The sequence below is a fragment of the Halictus rubicundus genome, chromosome 17, assembly GCF_050948215.1.
Source record: "Halictus rubicundus isolate RS-2024b chromosome 17, iyHalRubi1_principal, whole genome shotgun sequence".
NCBI lineage: Eukaryota > Metazoa > Arthropoda > Insecta > Hymenoptera > Halictidae > Halictus > Halictus rubicundus.
The window spans coordinates 4615384-4637390 of record NC_135165.1 but is presented as its reverse complement, the minus strand read 5'-3'; the positions used below and the strand labels follow the sequence as shown (position 1 = coordinate 4637390).

The 22007-nt window shown below is 39.1% G+C and overlaps 1 protein-coding gene and 1 long non-coding RNA gene across 4 annotated transcripts in view; one reads left to right on the top strand and one right to left on the bottom strand.

Annotated features, from left to right (window-relative positions):
* The window catches only part of Rgk3 (Rad, Gem/Kir family member 3), a 189052-nt gene that overhangs the window by 71480 nt on the left and 95565 nt on the right, over nt 1-22007 (bottom strand). The window lies entirely within an intron of this gene.
* Nucleotides 6938-19505, top strand: LOC143362484 (uncharacterized). 3 transcript variants are annotated; one of them, XR_013083641.1, is made up of 7 exons: nt 6938-7055; nt 7386-7583; nt 7921-8046; nt 8500-8613; nt 12787-12912; nt 13557-13681; nt 19184-19505. It is a non-coding gene; the product is annotated as an uncharacterized LOC143362484 (long non-coding RNA). The 3 variants fall into 3 exon arrangements; XR_013083640.1 differs by having other exon boundaries at nt 6949-7035; XR_013083642.1 differs by lacking the exon at nt 13557-13681 and having other exon boundaries at nt 6949-7035.

The following is a 22007-nucleotide window of genomic DNA, read 5'->3' as shown; positions in this document are numbered from 1 at the left end:
AGGATGTTCAGAAATTGTGTTTTATCGGTAACGTTGGGTGTAAACACTGAATGATGATGGGGCTTCTGTGCCACGGAGTCTGCGGGGCGCTAACACCCCAAAACCGACGGATACTGAAATACACTGAGCGTCAGGTCTACTCCTACGTCTCGTCTGTGGTCTTACGTACTTCACGAGCAAACGCTCTATTTCGGTAGAGCGCGCGAGTATCTCGTCGGTAGTGGAACTTTTAGCGATGTTGGTATTTCAGATCACTATTAGTTCCACTTATCGCAGAGCCCACGTGGACCCGCTTTTGGCGCCGCTGAATGACACAGTGGTGACAGTCTTTAACAGTATCTCCACAGACGAGGTATAAGGATCCTTATACCTCGTCTGTGGTCGAGATACTCTCGTCGGTCGTGGAACTAAGAAAGTGGAACTATCACGGATCTCAAATACCAACATCGCTAAACATGCCGCGCTCGCTACCTAAATAGAACATTTGCTCGTGAATTACGGAAGAAACGTCAGTGACATAGGCAATAAATAAACGGATAATGCGTAGAATGAAATTAATTATTTTTTATTGTAAAATTTCATTACACCGTTATTGCCTTCTTATTTTCCATATTATTCGCCATTGTAATCATTATTTTATAATCGATAGTTTATAGGTGTAATTAATTAATTTGGAACTTATTGCGATATTTATAAAATAATGACTATTCAACAAAATATATTCTGTAATAGTTATAGAATAAAAAAAAAGAATAAATACAATATTCAAGTAATGACAAAATTCAATCGTTCTTATTGTGATCCGTAGTAAAAAAACAGAAAATTAATTTTTTTACTTATTTAACCGATAATACCACTTCTAATGCTGGACTGCAATTATTCAAGTAAAGGTAGTAACGAAATAAAAGTGTTATGTAATGAAACTAACTTTCGACGGATCTTATCCATATAAAGCTATTTGGTGGCAGTATTACTGCTATTTGTACAAACACACAGATACACAGATTCTTATATCTTGCAATGCACGTTGTTTTTTTCTCCGTCAACCGATTTCGATGAAATTTTCAGTTTGTGTATCACTAACATAGAGGTAGAGATAAAAGTTTTGAAAAGTGTCTGTCATTTTAAGTTTTAATTATAATTGTATTATTTGCTATTTTTTATACCTTATAGAATTGTTTCTTTACATTTAATATTCTTTATATTTTATAAGCAATAAACTTTATGTATAATCATTCATTGTATTGTTAAATTTAATTTTCTGTGAGTAATTGTCAATACATATACATTAGTAACCACATCTATTTGTCCGCGGCGAAAACCAAGCTGTCGAACTCGAGACGGGAAGGACTCGCCGCGTCTCTTTCTTTTCATATGCTGTCCTTCTTTGCGTCCGAAACTTCAATCGTTCATTACACAAGTAATTATCATCGGAATTATATCATATTTGGTTTCATTTTAATCAGAAAAATGCCACGAATATGTTGGTAAAAGTTTAAATAAAAACAACAGTTTATATGAATCAATTTCAAGATATAAATAGCGCTAAATAGGTATTTAAATTTTCAACAACAATTATTATTTTGTTTACTATCAATAAATAAAAGTTTATTTATATAAATTGAAAAACCATTTATTCTGCTTAAAATGAGTATAGAAACAGAAAGCATTGTATTTAAACAGAGATAAAATATTCAGGTTGAAGTAATAGCTAATTCCACAAAATAATACAGTGATTATTAATAATCACATTTTTTAAAATCACAGAAATTATGCGAAATCATAAAATAACATAAGTAACATAAATCGCGTAATACACGTAAAGGACTTTTCGAACACAATAGAATACGTAACTCCGCGTTATCAGATTGTTGCGTCGCGTACCGACCAACAAATCACTCAACGGTTTTCGGACTGTCCCTGGGCTACCTGCGCCCTCACCTTCCTTAACAATGGCCTCGGCGAGCCGTCTGTCCGCCACGTGCCTACCGAAAAAACGTTTTTAACGCCACTACCGAGACGGGTCCGTTTACAACCCTTGCAAATCTCAATAAATTACCGTTTATGACATAGCTACAATAAATCCTCGAAGCCATGGGACATAACTATTTAGCGTCCGATTTTTAACTACAGACTTCGTTTCCAGGTCACCTGTTTGCCAGCCCGCGCTATCCTATTGATCGCGTTTTTAACTTCAATATGTCTTGCCAGGTCCGAAGCGCTTCCTTGGTTTATTATCTGCTACGGTCATCCTCCGAATTCAATTCCGCCAATCACAGCCCCTAGGCCGCTTTGAAAACTCCTCCCAAAAATGACGAAGGGAGGGAATCGCAGCGAGCGTAGGTATAAGTATAGCCATGCACTAACATAGAGCAGAGCAGAACACCAGAAATCGCGAACAACAACGGAAATCGTATCGACCATCGTATCATAACTCTAACACCGGGCTGTCGCTGTACGACCAGTAATACCGGTTGTAACGCCGTATCAGTCTGTAGACACGAAATCGAATCGGCAAGGTCTACAATAAGTTTCCTTGAGGTCAATTAAACTGGTAAATTCAACAACGCCTCTATTTATTTCAATCAGTTCAGTTTTTCGTTAATTCGAAAACGAACAAGAGCAACGCGAAACGAAAGTCGCGGCATCGCTCAACACAGATCTTATATACGGAACTTATAATTCCGAAAATACTTATTTACGGAAGTTTCCCGGGATAAAGCCGTACTGTTGTACCAGAACGTGTTGGCGGTTCAGAATTCGGAACTGGAATGCACGTCGGTTTGAACTTAGCTACTATGTGCGTTTTGTTACATTTCCATTGGTTGTCTGCGTTTTTGTGCGGAGGAGTGTCTATCTTTCTGATTGGCGTAGGTGTAGCTGTGGGCGTGGTCTGTATGGAGGTAGGAGGGTAGACCGTAGACGTACCGTTGGGGGTAGAACGGTTTAGTGGAAGGGATTTTTCGGTCGTACGAGTCCCCAACCGTCCTGCAATTTTTTAAGAAATTGTTTTAGGCCGGTTTGCCAAGGACTCGGCCAGACGCGAGCCTTTTTCTGGCCGCTCGGGTCGCCAAGTCTCTGGTACGCACGTGACAATACAGCCAGTAATTGCCACACTCTAAATCAGAATAACTCATGAATAGTTTACTAGATGATACGTAGTGGAAATTTTGGAAAAAATTGCGTTTACTCTGCATTAGGAAAAAACTTGTAATATAATAATAATATTGCTTTATTCAGCCTTACGGCCAAGAATTGGACTCGGTTTACAATAACCTATGAATACAAAAAATAACTATCTTATCCACGCATTAATTCTCTCTCTCTCTCTCTCTCTCTCTCTCTCCCCTTCCCTCTTCGACTCACCCATCCCTACCCTGACTACTCTACCTATATTCTGCCTGTTCCTATTCTTATTCCGATTATTGCACCATTTCCTACTCTGTTATCTTTGGTTTACGCTTCCTTATATTACCTTTATATTTCTGCTCGCTTATCTCTCTTCTTTCTGAGCTTTTGAAGCCACGCTTCAACATTTGTATCTATCCTCCCACTCACTATGTCCTCCATCCTGATCCTTCCCTCCATTTCCCTGCATTCTCTTGTTAGATGCTCCAGATTGCCATACCTGTCCCCACACAGGTCGCACCCTGTTGCTTCGCCTCCCAGCCAGTATTTGTTCCAGTTTTCTGCATTTCCGCATCTTACTTGGGCTACTAACTTTTGACTTTCCCCTCTTCCCTCCTTACTTAGGTATTCTGGTAACTCTGCCACTCTTATAAACTTGTACCTCTTGTTGTATTTTGACTGCTCTATCCTTGTATATTGTTCTTGCCGTTGTACCTCAATGATGTCTCTCTCCTTTAGCCTCTCCGCTACCTCCATCTCTAGCCTTGGGAAAAAACTTGTAAAAGTTGCGCGTCACAACTGTATTATTTTTTTTTTTTTTTTTATTGTAACGAAAATTTAAAAAAACTTCTTTCGTGGAAATTTCACCGAAATTGGTCAATTGGTTGACGCCTTGCAAACGATTAATTTCGGTGCCACTTCTTCTCGCATGCAAGTGCAATTTTCAGTGATTAATTCGCATTTGTTCTTCCTCGCCCTCCTCATTTCCCATACAAAGAAAATCGCAAAGATGTGCGAAAAAGGGGTGATTCGGTGATTCGTTGATTTTGTGATTTCCGTCCGGGGCGCAGACGCCGGTCCCGAACAGAAACAGAGATAAAGAGATCGGGAGAGGGGGAAAGAGAGAGAGAGAGAGAGTGAGAGAGAGAGAGGGGAAGAGGAAGAGGAAGGGGAAGAGGAAGAGATGGAGGGAGAAAGGGAGCACTGTCTCTCCGTCACCGTCGATGATTCCGCCACCCCCTTCGCCCTTTACTCTGCGCGGTGAGCGCCGCCTCCCGCACGGCGCCGATCAATAACCAGAGCCTTTTTTCGAAACGAACACTAAATCTCTCGAAATTAAGAGAATCTCTACAATGTACAAACTTGGCACCCACTTTGAGACTCGCAGTTTAACACGGGGGTTGGCAGTCTTTATATATATATCTCGTCGGTGGTAAAAGTCTTTATAATAAACGGAAATGTCATTGGGTTTCACCATTGGTACTCTGCTGGATGTTAAGTTATTAAGACAATTTTATAAAGAACTCTTTAGATTATGTATTATGTACAGGTACACGTACGGCGCACAGTGGTGCCAAGGCGGCAAAAAATCCATTTTATAAATTTTCGATTTTTATAAAAAAATTTATTTTTGTATAGCCTAATAGTGCGTGCATGATGTGCCAAAGTCAGATTTTTGAAAAAAAAATTTTTACGGAGATATACGTGTTGAGCGACGCCGCGACTTTCGTTTCGCGTTGCTCTTGTTCGTTTTCGAATTAACGAAAAACTGAACTCATTGAAATAAATAGAGGCGTTGTTGATTTTACCAGTTTAATTGACCTCAAGGAAACTTGTTGTAGACCTTGCCGCGATTCGATTCTTCGCGTTTACAGACCGATACGGCGTTACAAACGGTATTACTGGTCGTACAGCGACAGCCCGGTGTTAGAGTTATGATACGATGGCCGATACGATTTCAGTTGTTGTTCGCGATTTCTGGTGTTCTGATCTCATCCATGTTAGTGCTTGGCGATACTTATACCTACGCTCGCTGCGATTCCCTCCCTTCGTCATTTTTGGGAGGAGTTTTCAAAGCGGCCTAGGGGCTGTGATTGGCGGAGTTGAATTTGGAGGATGACCGTAGCAGACAATAAACCAAGGAAGCGCTTCGGACCTGGCAAGACATATTGAAGTTAAAAACGCGATCAATAGGATAGCGCGGGCTGGCAAACAGGTGGCCTGGAAACGAAGTCTGTAGTTAAAAATCGGACGCTAAATAGTTATGTCCCATGGCTTCGAGGATTTATTGTAGCTATGTCATAAACGGTAATTTATTGAGATTTGCAAGGGTTGTAAACGGACCCGTCTCGGTAGTGGCGTTTAAAAGGTTTTTCGGTAGGCACGTGGCGGACAGACGGCTCGCCGAGGCCATTGTTAAGGAAGGTGAGGGCGCAGGTAGTTACGCGTCGCAACAATACGCATGGTAAATAACCATTTCCTCGCTCCTGGGAATTCATCAGTTTTCAGTGCGAAAGTTATGTAATTACTCCGCCTATAATTGAATACTAAGGGGTCTACAAATCATATGGGTCATTGCAAATGGTTTCAACCATTGACTGGAAAGAAAATATGGACTAACCCGAAGCCCCTTTGCGTCACGCTCATTTTTTATTTATGGAGGAATACAAAAAATCCTTTGAAAAGCTTCGATCTGGAACTAATCGTTTTGGCAAGTTATAATATTGATCTAGCTTTGTGCAAAAAATCACGAGATACTTCGAGATGCTTTCGTCGCAATTTAAGTTCAAATATCAACTTTCGGAACGATTATTTGATGTTTCAGTTGAAATTTTTAAGGGATACATATCAGATAATAAAAAAAATGACATTCATACATATAAAAAAATATTTAATAACAATTTTGTATGTTAAATAAACAAAGTTTTCGTTCACTGGACCACTGGACCGACCAACAGCCTACAATGTAAGCAGATGGAGAATCGAACATTATTGGCAATTTATGCTTGTATGTTTTTAATCAGAACAATATTGTTAAGACGAATGAGTTGTAGAGCTTGTTCCGATCGAAATGAATCCAAACACGACATCATTTGGACTGTCTTTAATGAGATTGTAATTTTTATCGTAAAATTACGTATCAGTGAAACTTGTTCGATTACACTCGAATTTGACCTCATTTTCATCAGGAAAATCCCCTCCATTCGCTCGTCACAATTTTATGAGGATATATTGAAAAATCTAAAAGTTTAAACTTTCATTCGTGCGCGATTCTCCATCCGCTTACATTGTATGTCGTCAGTGGTTGCTGGGTCTTTGATGCTCGGCGCTCGGCAAAAGTTATTCGAAGATTTATTCGAAGCCTTCGAATAAAAGATACAGATAAAAGATGAAAAAATTATTCGAAGTTAGAATAAATCCGCTTCGAATAAAAAAAATTATCTTTATTCGTCGGATAAATTCTCGTCGAATAAAATTATTTATTCGATACTCGTCGAATAAAGATCATTTTTTTATTCGTTATTCGAAATTTTTATTTAGATAAATATTTTGCCGAACTCTGCTGTCCTCGTTACAGCATTCGAACGCGCCTCCGAAAATTATTCGAAGTCGAATAAACCGCCGAATAAAGACAGTTGAAAATGGACATGTGGCGGCCTGGGCATCGAGCAGCGAGGAGCACGCCGATAACCGCCAACACATATTGTATACGCGGCGGCGACCCTCCTCGAGAAGCTACAGAGACACACGCGAAGATCGTTTCCGAGGGCGGTCGTCGTTTTTTAAACAATCAACTGGCGACACAAACAATTGGACAGTGGAAGGAATGCCATCGAACATTCGCTCGCTCGCGTCGGCCAGTAGTCACGTCAGAGCAGCCATTCGTGTCAGTGCCGTGTGTTGTGAGTACGTATTATGGCGATTAGGTTTGAAGTATACATTTTGATTAGTTTTCTGGAAAACAGGCCATTTGTCCGCACAGTACGGCGGTCCCTTTATTTTCCGAGATATTCGCAAAAACTGTCTATTTTGATGTAAAATTCTGCCTATTTTGAATGACCGAATTTGTTCTTTAGGGGGGGGGGGTTCTTTGGTTAAAATGTACAAGGAGATTTTTATTATCCACCCTATGAAATTATCGAGTCGATGTTCTCCCATTTTGCAATCAAATTCACAGAAGTTATTTATTCATGATCACTATAAGTTGTTTCTATATATGTATTCATTGAGTGATACATGTTATTATTTATTTTCAGTGTTTTCTAATGGGTGAGGTTCGCCAACTGTTGCAGTGCTGGTTCGCCAACTGATGCAGTGCTGGTTCGCCAACTGATGCAGTGCTGGTTCGCCAACTGATGCAGTGCCGGTTCGCCAACTGATGCAGTGCTGGTTCACTCTTTACCTCACGGACTGGTTCCTCGGTCAGCCCAGGACCTCCTGTTTTGTTTTCAACCGTTAAGAAGAAATTTCGCAGTTATTTTCTCATTATTTCTTTATCAATGTTTTAATTTGAATAGATCTTGTTTTCTTGAATTTGGAATTTATGGGATATGGGTCGTAGGGATTGGTGTTTCCTTATGACTTCTGGAAATATATTCTTTACCTTCCTTGAGTTTTAGCGCCTTATATATATACATTAATATATGAAGCAAGGTATGAAATTATTGAGTCAAAGTGGTCAATGTTTTTTCACTTTGCAATCAAATTCACAGAAGTTATTTATTCATGATCACTGTAAGTTGTTTCTATATATGTATTCATTGAGTGATACATGTTATTATTTATTTTCAGTGTTTTCTAATGGGTGTGGTTCGCCAACAGATGCAGTGCTGGTTTTCTCTTTACCTCACGGACGGGTTCCTAGGTCACCCCAGGGCCTCATGTATCGTTTTCAACGGTTAAGAAGTTATTTTGCAGGTATTTTCTCATTATTTCTTTATCAATGTTTTTATTTGAATAGATCTTGTTCTCTTGAATTTGGAATTTATGGGTTATGGGTCTTAAGGATTGGTATTTCTTTCTGACTTCTGTGAAATATATTCTTTACTTTCCTCGAGTTTTACCGCCTTTTAAATATATACATTAATATATGAAGCGAGGTATGTTTTTTCACCTTGCAATCAGATTCACAGAAGTAATTTATTCATGATCGCTATAAGTTGTTTCTATATATGTATTCATTGATTTCATAAACGTTGAATGAAGTCGTCACAAATGCAAGTATTTCAGGTATAGACAATTTCTAATTGCAACGCAAACGATCCCTTCATTTATTCTCAATTTGTCCCTAAAATTTATTTTCCTTACCGCGTGCAGTAGCTTGAAAACTTTACCTTCTGCCGTTGAATACATGTTATTATTTATTTTCAGTGTTTTCAAGTGTGTGAGGCTCGCCATCGGATGCAATGTGGGTTCGCTGTTCACCTCACTGACTGGTACATCAGTCACCCCAGGGCCTCGTGTTTTGTTTTCAACAGTTAGGAAGTAATTTCGCAACTATTTTCTCATTATTTCTTTATCAATGTTTTAATTTGAATAGATTTTGGAATTTATAGGATATGGGTCTTAGGGATTGCTATTCCCTTATAACTTCTGCGCAATATATTCTTTACGTTCCTTGAGTTTACACTGAGGTAACGTTCCTTGAGTATAAAACTGAGTCTACACTATTTGAAGCAACATAACTTTTTAAAAATCAGATCAAATGACTTGAATTTTATTGAGAAGTCGGAAGGATTAGTTTATTAGACGAGGTGTAAAAATTTTTGAAAAAAGTTTGAATTGGTCGGAATCGCGAAAGAAATAGTAAAAGTTGGTTTTTTAGCTTTTTTATCTGAGCCTGTATTGAAAATATAAAAAATGTGTTTCATTCGCTTGAATAAATTATATCCATGCTGAAAATTTCACCGATATTGGTTAATTCGTTTACGAGTTATAAACGCTTAACCCATTTGCATCATCGCTCTACTTAAGCTGCCGCGTTGAAACATCAGCGACGTTTTACTGACGAATGACTCGTATCACCGCGCGCGGTCGATCGTATGTGCAATAACGGACATCCAAATTATTCATGGAGTTTATTAACAATGTACTGTTTAAAACGATTGTTACACAGTTTTATATCGCAAATATCGCATTTTACATTTTTTTTTACAAAAAAGGAAAAACAAATATTTTTTTATACATAAAATAAAACTATTTAAATTAAAATGAAAAATTAAATAAATTAAAACGAAACGCTTCCACAAGTGGTTAAACGTGGTCTGTCGCAACCAAAGAATATTTCACAATTGGAAAAAAAAAACAGTCGCAGGCTCGCGGATTATTCCGCGCTCGGTGACAGCTGACAGTCGTAGGGTCGCGGATTATTCCGCGCTTGGATGCAAATGGTTAAAAGTGGAAAAATTGCTGTCTTTCACGATTTTCGACTTAAAATCGCCCTTTTAATCGTTTATAACTCGTAAACGAATTAACCAATATCGGTGATATTTTCAGCATGGATATAATTTATTCGAGCGAATCAAATACATTCTTTAAATTTTCAATAAAGGCTCAGATAAAAAAGCTGAAAAAACCAACTTTTACTATTTCTTTTGCGATTCCGACCAATTCAAATTTTTTTCATAAATTTTTTACACCTCGTCTAATATATATATATCATTTATTGATTCCCCTCGGGGTTACAATTTTAACCCTTTTAGTGCCGGGCGAAAAAGAGGTGCCTATGCGAGAATAACCGGCCGAATTTCACGGTTTTACTAGGGTTTGGGAAAATGCTCATAAAAACCAAACAAGAAACAATATTCAAAATTCAATATTCAATATTCAATATTCAATGTTCAATATTCATGATTCAAAAATGTATATTAAGGACGATATAGAGAACAAAACAATGACACAAGTTTTTTCTATATTCATTGAAAATTATATAAATAACAAAGGTATAAAAGATCATAAAAAAAGTAAAAGTCCAGTTCTCTCTTACAAAATGTATTTGCACATACAAAAAGTCATCTTTTCATCATAATTTTATATAGACCATTTATTACAAAGTATATACTTTGCATTTCCGATATATTTTGTAACAAGATAAAGAATATTACATAACAAACATAAAAAATAACTCGAAGGTATATGGTAAGCGCCGGACGGATTATCTCTTCCGAAATACGTAATTGTTATAGGTTGGTGGCAAAATTTTAGAAATCCTGTCTTGCTAATTGTTGGTTTGTCAAAAACAAAAATGTTTGACACAAGCGGAAAACAACGGCGATAACAAAAATGACGCTTTCAGACTCTCACTGGGGCAAAACGAAATACAGTCGGTGTGGAAAGTATTCGTACAGTGAAAAATTGAAAGTAAAACTGTGTATATTCATGCCAATAATAAATTTGATGCGGAAAAAATTATTAATAAATATTCTTAGATGTTTGTAGAATAAATTTTGCGTAAACAAAATTTTATTTCCCTTCAGCATTACAAAAAGAATCAACAAAAACGGAAAAATGTGCAGAAACAGACGCGTAGAAAGTATTCGTACATCTCTTATTTTGTATACTTAATATAGATATAAACGCAACGTGACCTCCGAATATAACTAATAATAACAAAGCTGTTCAGTTAGCACAGAGCACTCGTAGAATTAAAGTCGAAAATTTGAATTGGTCTCAACATGGGTCGTAAATGTTCCGAAACAACGGAGGAAGTGCGAAACATTATTGTTCGGTTGCACAATCAATGCCAATCGCTTAGCGAAATTGCTAGCATACCGGGTAGACCAAGGTCTACTGTTCAAAGTATTGTCGACAGATTTGGATTACGATAAACAATTTAAAATAAAAGAAGATCTGGACGTCCGCGAAAGATAAACTAGTATGATCGACGACTAATTATTCGTAAAGTTAAACAAAATCCGCGTATAAGTGCCGCACAAATTACAACAGAGCTTAAAAACAACGATGATGTACACATGTCTCGGCTAGTACTCTGCGTAAGTAGTGAATTACTTACGAAGTAGTGAATATCACGGTAAGGTTGCACGGAAGAAGTATTTTGTAAAGGAAGTTAATCGTAAGAAGCGACTAGAATTTGCTAAACAGCATGTTAACGCTCCAATGCACTATTGGAAGAAGGTAATTTTCACAGACGAAAGCAAATTCGAAATATTTGGGACCAAAAATCACTTCACAGTATGGAGACAAAAAGGTACTGAGTTCAATAAAAGAAATTTGCGACCCACGATAAAACACGGCGGGGCTCTGTATTAGTCTGGGGTTGCATGATTGCAGCTGGAGTGGGATCTTTACATTTCATCGATGGTATCATGGATCAGAGAGTCTATATCGACATCCTTAAAAATCACCTCCATTCTAGTTCAAATAAAATGGGACTTACCAACGATTTTATATTCACCCATGACAATGATCCAAAGCATTCTGCATATAATACTAGGCAATGGATTTTATATAACACACCAAAATACTAGAAGACGCCACCACAATCACCAGACATTAATCCCATCGAACATCTATGGGATTACTTGGAGAAAAAGATTCGTAATCACAATATTACATCTAAAGAAAGTTTAAAAGCTGCTTTACTAGAAGAGTGGAATAAAGTAGAGCCTGCTACAACATCCAACTTAGTACATTCGTTGCCAAGAAGGCTCGAAGCTATTGCAAAATCAAAAGGCAATCCCACAAAATATTAAACCCTTAAATATTTAGTATATTTTCATAGTTCTTTCGTTTGTTATTTGACTGTATGAATACTTTCTACGCGTCTGTTTCTGCAAATTTATCTGTTTTTGTTGATTCTTTTGTAATTCTGAAGGGAAATAAAATTTTGCTTACGCAAAATGTATTCTACAAACATCTAAGAAAATTTATTAATCATTTTAACACGCCCACGTTCCACGCCTCTCGTGCGTGAGAAGGGTGAGCGTGTCGTGCTGTTAAAAATCTAATTTTGGTGATGCAGCGGGGTGTCTTCCGGGCCCCGTGCTAAGTGCGGTACGTGACTGCTGGCTTACGTCAACGGGCCCAGCTTTCCCGGGTGATGGAAACCAGGCACGCGTCGCTGGGATACTCTAGGCTGGAGACCCTTAGACTACCCAAAATTTATGGCGTCCACTTGCGCTATTGAGTTCGTCGCTAGGAACAACAAGGACACATCTGTCCGCTAAGTGGCCAAAAACGTTAAAGACGTTTTCTCACAAATAGCGTCTTTTGCTGTGCAAACCATAAATCTTTCTTGGTGCTGGTGCGCTGAAGATTTCTCTTCCGGCGCCCCGCTAGCCGCTACATCACGCCCTTACCAGTGCTAACGCTATCTTAACTTAATCCTAATTACCGGATAATCTATACCTATTCTTATTGTAGCTGGCTATTCACAAAATGTACAATATATACAACGTGGCAAGGTTGTCTCACGTTCCGACCTGCAGGTAGTCAGGAAATCTGACGCGTCTACCTGAGCGCGTGTGGACAGGTACCTGCGCGGGGGTCGGCTCGGTCGTTGGTTGCGAGTCTTTGTATCGTACGGTCTCGTCACCGTTTACCGTGTACGCGGGTTTAAGGCGGTCAATCGTTTACCGCGTGTAGTAGCTTGAAGACTTCACCTTCTACCGTTGGATACATGTTATTATTTATTTTCAGTGTTTTCAAATGGGTGAGGTTCGCCAACGGATGCAGTGCTGGTTCGCTCTTTACGTCACGGACTGGTTCCTCGGCCACCCCAGGGCCTCGAGTTTCGTTTTCAACGGTTAAGAAGTAATTTTGCAGGTATTTTCTCATTATTTCTTTATCAATGTTTTAATTTGAATAGATCTTGTTCTCTTGAATTTGGAATTTATGGGATATAGGTCTTAGGGATTGGTATTTCCTTATGACTTCTGTGAAATATATTCTTTACGTTCCTTGAGTTTTAGCGCCTTATATATATATATATACATTAATATATGAAGCGAGTTATAGAAGACGCGTTATAACTGTTCGGTTCGAGATTTCTTAAATGGTACTTGGTGGTTCGCGATATATGTTTATTTCGGAGAGTTCGTCTCGTCCGTCTGCCTGTTCGATTTGTTTTCTGATCTGTCTTGTCGTGTCCTGTCTGTCGTCAGTTCGGTTTTATCGTGATTGGATGATTTTGGATTTACGTGGGAAAATATAGTGTTTTGTAATTGGACGTGGGTGCATTGGGAGGAGTTTTGAGTTGATGGGAGTGGGCGACTGTCAGGGATTCCTGGTTTTGTCTTCGTTCGTCAATGGCGTGATTTATTACTGTTTTTCGTTCGTCGTTTCGTTAGTTTGGTCACATGTGCTGTTCATCTGTCGGGGTCGGGATTGTCGAATTGCGGTGGTCGTAAACTAATTTTCTTGGTCGTTTATAGCTGTTTGGCACGTTCTTAATGGGACATCTCTTTCAGGTATGTCCCTTTGTCGCCTGGAGGAACGGTACGGTACGACCTTCCGTGTTGCCGTCGCAACATGCCGGCCCCCTTGAATGACTCTGTTCAACTGCTTCGATGGTCTATATCAATTCGTCTATATGGTAATGAAATTTACAATGAATCTACCTTGCCTCTTATATGTATATATATATATATATATATATATATATATATATATATATATATATATATATATATATATATATATATATATATATATATATATATATATATATATATACAGGGTGAGTCACCAAACGTTAGCACCTCAAATATCTTTGTTGTTTCTAAAGATACGTAAAATATGGTAAGGACAAGTTGAATGGTACAATGGGGCTGACACGATGCAAAAAAATTTTGTTTTTATGTCATTTTTTTGGAGATATCAAGGTCACCTTGACTTTTTAAAATGGAACCACCCTTTTTTAAACACCTACAATGATAGTCCCTTTCATTAGGAATTCAGTGACTATAATTAGTCCAAGGTCATTCAAGGTCAAGGACAGAAAAAACGTATAAAACTAAAATATGGAAGCAGAATACCTGTATTTTATAAATGTTCGAAATGATGGCCGTCTGCGTCGATACATTGTTGTAAACGAGCTCTGAAGGAATGTTGAACTCTGATAAGTGTATCCGACGTGATATTCGTACATGCTGTGATGATACGCTGACGCATATCTTCAACTGTTGTTGGAGCATCCGTGTACACGGTATCTTTTAGCAGACCCCATAAAAAGAAATCCAGTGGATTTAAATCAGGCGAACGTGCTGGCCATGAAACTGTTCCACCTCGTCCAATCCATCGGTTTGGATATCGAGAATACAACGTTTCTCTTGCTACTCGTGCATAATGAGCAGGACAAGCGTCATGTTGGTACCACATATCGTAGCGATTTTGTAAAGGGACATCTTCTAACAAAATTGGCAGATCTTCTTGCAAAAATTGAGCGTATTTCTCTCCCGTCATCATTCCGTTAACGAAATATGGTCCAATTACTTTGTCGTTCAAAATACCACACCTCACGTTTACGCTCCGTTGTCTTTGATGATCAATTTCTCGCAGCCAGTGCGGATTATCCACAGACCAATAATGGGCGTTCCGTAGATTAATTGAGCCATGATTAGTAAATGTTGCTTCGTCCGTAAACAAGACATTAGAAAAAAATGAATGATTTTGAAGAAATCCCCATTGACAAAAGTTAATTCTATTTTGAAAATCATTCCCATGCAATTCTTGATGGAGCGATATGTGGAACGGATGAAATTTATGTCGGGCCAGAATTCGTATTACGCTACTTTGACTTATGCCTGCTTCCCGGGCAATTTTTCTCGTACTCACGTGAGGATTGACAGCTATAGCTGCTAAAATATTAATTTCATTGTCTTCATTAGTCGTGGGATTCTTCCGTTTGTACTGTCTTGCATGTACACTTCCAGTACTTCGAAACAACCTGTACGTATTAGTGAAAGTATGTCTAGAAGGAGTGTTTCGCTCGGGGTACCTTTCTTCATAAAGTCGTCGGGCCTGCACTGCATTTTTTCTACATTCACAGTAAATCGTGATCATATCACACTTTTCAGTCATCGAATATAACAGCGGAATCGCGTTTGGAAACATACTGATAGTAAATAAGAATGCTGAATAACATTGAAGGATCTTAGTATGTATGTTTACTTCAACTACGACCATAGTATGTTTACTATTTCCTACAAGTCTCAACAGTGATAAACGTATTCTGCTTCCATATTTTAGTTTTATACGTTTTTCTGTCCTTGACCTTGAATGACCTTGGACTAATTATAGTCACTGAATTACTAATGAAAGGGACTATCATTGTAGGTGTTTAAAAAAGGGTGGTTCCATTTAAAAAAAGTCAAGGTGACCTTGATATCTCCAAAAAAATGACATAAAAACAAAATTTTTTTTGCATCGTGTCACCCCCATTGTACCATTCAACTTTGTCCTTACCATATTTTACTTATCTTTAGAAACAACAAAGATATTTGAGGTGCTAACGTTTGGTGACTCACCCTGTATACATGCTATTTACATTGGTCTTAATATTATTCGCCTATTTACCTACACTCGCCGAAATTTCTATAAAGTCACTGTGTTTTGTAATGAATTCTTATAATTATACCATTACCAATGAAAAATTTGTATTTGGTAGCATTTCGGGATTACATAAAGAAAGCATACACGCCGATTTCAAAACATAAGTATAACATTTATTGATAAAAGAAAACAAAAATATAATTTTACACAGAACAGACTGCGAAATTTCTATAATGTCAGTTTCGTTTTATACGGATAAAGTTGAAATTAACAATTGTTTTTTTATTATATCTATTTTAATATTTAGTGTAACCTCCATTTTTTGAATTACATTAAAAATGCGATTGGCCATTGACGAAACTAACTTTTGTAGCGTTTCTGTTTTAACAGACGCCCATGCTTCAATCACCGCATCCCTTAGTTCGCTAATGGAGTTGTATTGTTTGCAGTTTTTATAAACTTGTCGCGCAATGATACCCCAAATATTTTCAATAGGATTTATGTCCGCAGAACAAGCAGGCCATGGCAAAACATTGATATTTCTTTCAAGAAGCCACTGCTTTGTGTGCTTCGACGCGTGCACTGCAGCATTATTATGCTGATAAATAAAATTGTCATCTTCAATATTTTCTGTAAAGGGTATTAGAACCATGTCTAACAAATCCGTATAATTTTCAGAATTCATTTTGTGTTTTATGAAACACACTGGAGTCCTTTTGTCAGCATTGAACGCAGCCCATATCATTAGGGAACCACCGCCAAAGTTACGACTCATTGTTACACTTTTCTCATTTCTCAGATCATGCCAATAATATTTACAGCCATCAGGCCCATCCAAATTAAATTTTTTCTCATCTGAAAAAATGACAGACTCCCACTCTTTCGTCCAGGACATGTGTGCCCGTGCGAAATCAAGACGGGCCTGTTTATGTGTTTCTTTAAGGCCTGGTTTACGTTGCATTTTTGTCCACACAAATTGCCCAGAATAATTTAAAAGTTGTTGCACACGTCTTCTTGTTACTGGGAGCTCCAATTCAGCTCGCAATTGTGCTGCATTTTTCGTTTCCTTAGCCGCAGACCTCATTAATAATGAATGTTGTCTCTTTGACAATTTTTTATTACCACCTTTAAAATGATTTTTTCCGTAATTTTCACGTAAATTGATATAATTATTAATCACAGTATATGACCGATTAATTTTCTTAGCAATTGCGCGATTAGAGCAGCCCATATTTTTATAAGCATCGATCGATGCTTTTTCTTCAATTGTTAGTACTTTTCCTCTCGGCATTGTACTACACGCGAATCAAATTATAAAAAACAGGATTTCTATGAGTTCTAATACTAATACTTTTAGAATGTTTGCAATTTCCCGTAGTTCTCTGCTCAGAATCCAGAGAAACACTAAGTGACTTTATAGAAACTTCGCACTTGTGTTCTGCACCACGCAGAAATAATTAAAAAAAACGTAAATAGTAAACAATGCGGTCTTGAGTGCGCGGTCCTTCTATCCGAGTGTCAACAAAGCACAAGGCCAGATACGATAAAGCAACAGAAATTGTAATATTTTAAAAATATCTATGAAAATGACGATGACTTTATAGAAATTTCGGCGAGTGTAGTTCCTTGATCTGATTGTTAACTATATACAGCGTCCGTATTTTACAATGTTGTTCTTTATATCGGTAGCGGCGCGAGACATTTTACCGACCGTTTGTATTCGCCTTTCGCGGTTCTTATTGTGACTACCCTAACTATGTCGTCTTGTCCGGGATGAAGTTTGGTCACCCGTGCGAGGGTCCATTGCATTGCAGGTAAATTGTCGTCCCGCACTCTTACGATACTGCCTATTTCTATTTTTTCGGGTTTATGTTTATGCCATTTTTTACGTGTGGTCAACTCGTGGAGGTATTCCTTCCTCCATCGTTGCCAGAAATGATGTCGCATTTTTTGCACATGCTGCCAGGACGACAATCGACCGGATGGAATGTTTGATATTTCGTAATCGGGTATGCCATTTAACGTATCACCAATCAAGAAGTGTGCTGGTGTCAAAACGGATAAATCGTTTGGGTCGGAGGACAGAGGTGTTAACGGCCGTGAGTTGAGAATCGCTTCAATTTGATTGATATATGTTAATAACGCTTCGTACGATAACAATGTGTCGCCTATTACTCGTGTTAAATGAAACTTTAGTGATTTTACGGCAGCTTCCCAAAGTCCGCCGAAATGCGGGGATCGCGGTGGGATGACGTGCCATTTTATGGATTCGTTGGCCAATATGTTCCCTGATTATCCGCAATCTTAATCAACGCGGTCGATAACAATACTTTCGAAGGAATATTAATCGAGTTTAATGAGGTTTTTGGAGATTGTGTGGCCTGATTCGAATTCTGCGTGTCTTTTTTGAAAATATCTCGAGATCTAATAATTTTTTTGCCATGGTACCCTAATCATTTTCTACGTAGAATGAACGGAAGAATCGATATGTGCAAAAAAAATATGCATTTCTATTTCAAGAAATGATGCAATTGTTAATTGCACATGCACTGCTGCATCTAAAAAAAAATTTAAAGGCCCACAGATGTAGTGCTCTTCGAACCATTTATCTTTCTCCTTTATCATTTTTTCGTAAATGCAATAATAACGGAGTTATGACTTAAAACAATTGCGTGGATCACCCTGTATATACAGTGAGTGTAAAAAGTATTCGTACACCTCTTGTAGGCTTAAAAAACCATGTATTTCTCTATGTAATTGCACACATGTTTATAAAACGAAACATAATTGTAATTTTTATATATTTTAACTACATACTGTCACATAAATACACTTGAAAAAGTTTAACGTTAACTAGAAAAATTACAAACTATGAGACGTGGCTCTAAATTGGCGCGCAAAAAGTATTCGTACAGGTACTAGAATGTACTCGAAAGGCGTCCGATTGTTTATATTATGGTTTAGCGGGTCCCGACAAATAATCAGACAGGGTCTTTGATGAACAGTCTAGTGGCAACCTTCTGCAAAACCAGTCAATTTTTATAATATTCGGTAAAATGGGTCATAAAGATAAGGAAACAAGTGAGACTGAAAGAAAAATTATTATACAACTGCATAATCAGTGCAAATCATTGCGAGAAATAGCAAAAACAATTAATAGGCCACACAGCACTATACAAGGAATTATAGATCGATATGGTGAACGAAAAACCAATAAAAATAAAGTGAAATCTGGTCGCCCTCGAAAACTTAGTTTACGCGATGAACGTTTTATAGTGCGTGAAATAAAAACAAATCCTAAAATTAGTGCCCCTAAGATCGCTGCTGAGCTTGCAAACAACGCTGGAGTAAATGTATGTTTCAGCACTATTCGTAATTGTTTACGAAATAATGAATACCACGGCCGAGTTGCTCGCGAGAATTATTTTGTAAATGCCGCAAATAGAAAGAAGAGACTTGATTTCGCGAAAAATAATATTAATAAGCCTATCGAGTTTTGGCGAAGAGTCATATTTACTGATGAAAGTAAATTTAATGTTTTTAGCTCTGATGGCAAGTGTACGGTCTGGAGGAAGAAAAATACAGAGCTACAAAAAGAAAATCTACGTCCCACAGTAAAACACGGCGGAGGTTCGGTTTATGATTTGGGATTGTATGAGTGTTGCTGGAATGGGGTCATTACACTTCATCGAGGGAATCATGGACCACAAAATATACCTAAACATACTAAAAACCCATATTGTAAGTAGTGCAGAAAAAATGGGTATAAAAGACAACTTTATCTTCACTCAAGGCAATGACCTCAAACAAATTCGTTGGATAGTTTCGTTTTTATAGATTTTTTGCCGCTTTTTGGCCATTTGGCACCACTGTGCGGCGTCTCGTCGACTCGATTTTCGCGACGGTTCTCTCAAGTTCGGTACTCAGAACGGGCGCCAGACACGAGGACGGTGCCACACGAAAAATTACGCTAAGACGCGAATCGGCCGCCGCGATCTCGATTCGACGAGCACCGCGCGATATCCTGGGAAGCCCCTACACGGGTCAGGGTTCTACGGGAAAGAAGGACGGGGCATTCCCCGCGGCGGGAAAGTTGCTCAGAATTACGACACACGAAAGTGGGCTTCTACTTTACATTTATTGTCGTTCGGGTGTTACAAAAAGCTGCCGGCAAAACCCGACAGCGGTGGTCCGAGAAGCCCGCACGATTGTACAAAGTACACGACGGATGGACGGTCGCTCGCGCTTATCGTACCCGAAACACAGCTTCTCGCAGGTGTATTCGGCAGCTGCCCTCAAATCGTTATCATACGCCGCAAACTGTTACTTATTATAGGCAACCGTTAAGGTCCAGCTTTCCCAGGTGGCCTTGATCCGCCACAGTGTGCGTGCCGTGTGCGTGTGCCATGGTGTGCCGCACACAACGCTAGATCGTACAAGATTGCAAGGGTTCGGGAGGCGTCAATTTATGGCTCGATAATGTAAAGATTGGGCATGTCAGTGGTCAAAAGCGGTAGATGAAGGATAAATCTACACTCTGCACCACGAGAGAACCGTACCGTTTCGCGCAGCTTGACTGGCCGCGGAAGGCGCTGCGAACCTCACAACTCCCACTCCACTTCATATACGCGGCGTACCGTAATTAAACGGATTAGCATGGAAATATAGGGTATAGGAAATCGTGACCATACTGTGTAAACACCCGGTATGGCGTGGCGTCACTGTGCATTGGGAAGGGAGCGTACGGAGTGGGAATACCACCAATCAGGGCGAAGATGCGCAGCGACGAACGAAAATCGGTTTTCTCGCGGTACGGTTCTCTCGTGGTGCAGAGTGTAGAGCGTTTGCCACCAGGCAGGTCCTACTTTTGCGTTGTCGAGCAACATTTTGCATTATTCGGTCGCATGATGCCGAATGCCCGAAATCTGCTATGCAGATGACACCCTGATTTATGCCGTGGGGGAGGACTGGAGGAGGACCAGGCACCACGGTGAGGCCGTCCTGGACTGCATGGTCGGGCGAATTCGGAGGATGGGGCTGACCGTGGCCGCCGCAAAGACCGAGGCGATCTGTTGGTATGGATCGCCTCGGCCGTGGCGGCTACCCCGTGGTCAAGACCTCCGGATTCGCGTCGCTAAAACCTCCGTCGAGATCGGGCCCAGGATGAGGTACCTGGGCCTGGTCATAGACGGCCGCTGGCGATTCGAAGGACACTTCGGGCTCCTCGCCCCCCGACTGGAGAGGAACGGCAGCCGCCTCGAGAAGCTCAATCCGAAGGCTCCAGGGATGGGGACACCGGGTGGGCCCCTCCGCCCGGGGTCTTATAGCGTAGGCAGTGGGGGAGGTTAAAACCTCCCCCGGGGTATGATGATAGCTGGGAGGTGTCCTGTTGAGTACACGCGTGATCCAGGCACCTTCCATTTAGCTTAGGTGGGCGTGGGTTTTTTAGTGGGTAGCCCCTTGAGGATCTTTCCCCAAGGGGTAGTCCCACATAACCCCGACTTCCCCCAGGGGGTCGGGATATGCGTAACGTCATTTTCCCCACGGAAAAAAAAGGGGGGGGACATGGGCAAATTTTGAAGCATAAACCTCGTTTTCATAATATCCCTAATAATATTTTTACTTGACAGAAACATATACAACAATACCTCCCGACCCCAATATAACACTAGATTTATTATTAACAATAAGTAATGTGCCGACTAAAGATAAAAGATTTAATAGACAAGTCGATGCACTTAATCCATGTAAAAAAAATGTTAAGGAGATAAGTAATACAGCCCGTAGATGACTAAAGGCCGAAAGTACTCCAAAAATATTTTTCCGGAAAATTATTAAAAAATAGTTTAAACATAGTTAAAAAATGTTTTTACAACAGCGTAACAACAATCATACGGTTAGAAATCGAAAAAACATCTAATTAAAGAAAAAAAAAATTGGACCCGGGCGAGATCCGAACCTGGTCCATAGCTACTGCACCAACCGGCGCCGTTGAAAATACCTTCGAAATATTGGGATATATCCTGCGTAGTATAATTGTTGTTTTTTGTATTACGCAATTTTTAAAGTCTGGACGATGTTTCCCTGAACTTAGAGATGTTTAATATTACATAATATATTTTTACGATAATCATAACTTAGTTTTTCACGGAAAAAACGCCGAAAAAAGTGGTTTTTATTTTTTCCTACTATGACGCACCAATCGCAGGAATTTGAAAAAAATTGAGCATAATACTTAGGGCAATATCTCATTGCCAAATTAATTCTGTTCTAGTGTCTCTTCGATTTCCATATGAAATCTGCATTTTTTCGATTTTTACAGCCAGAGTTTGCAACCGAAAAATCTGAAAACGACTCAAAGTATGTGG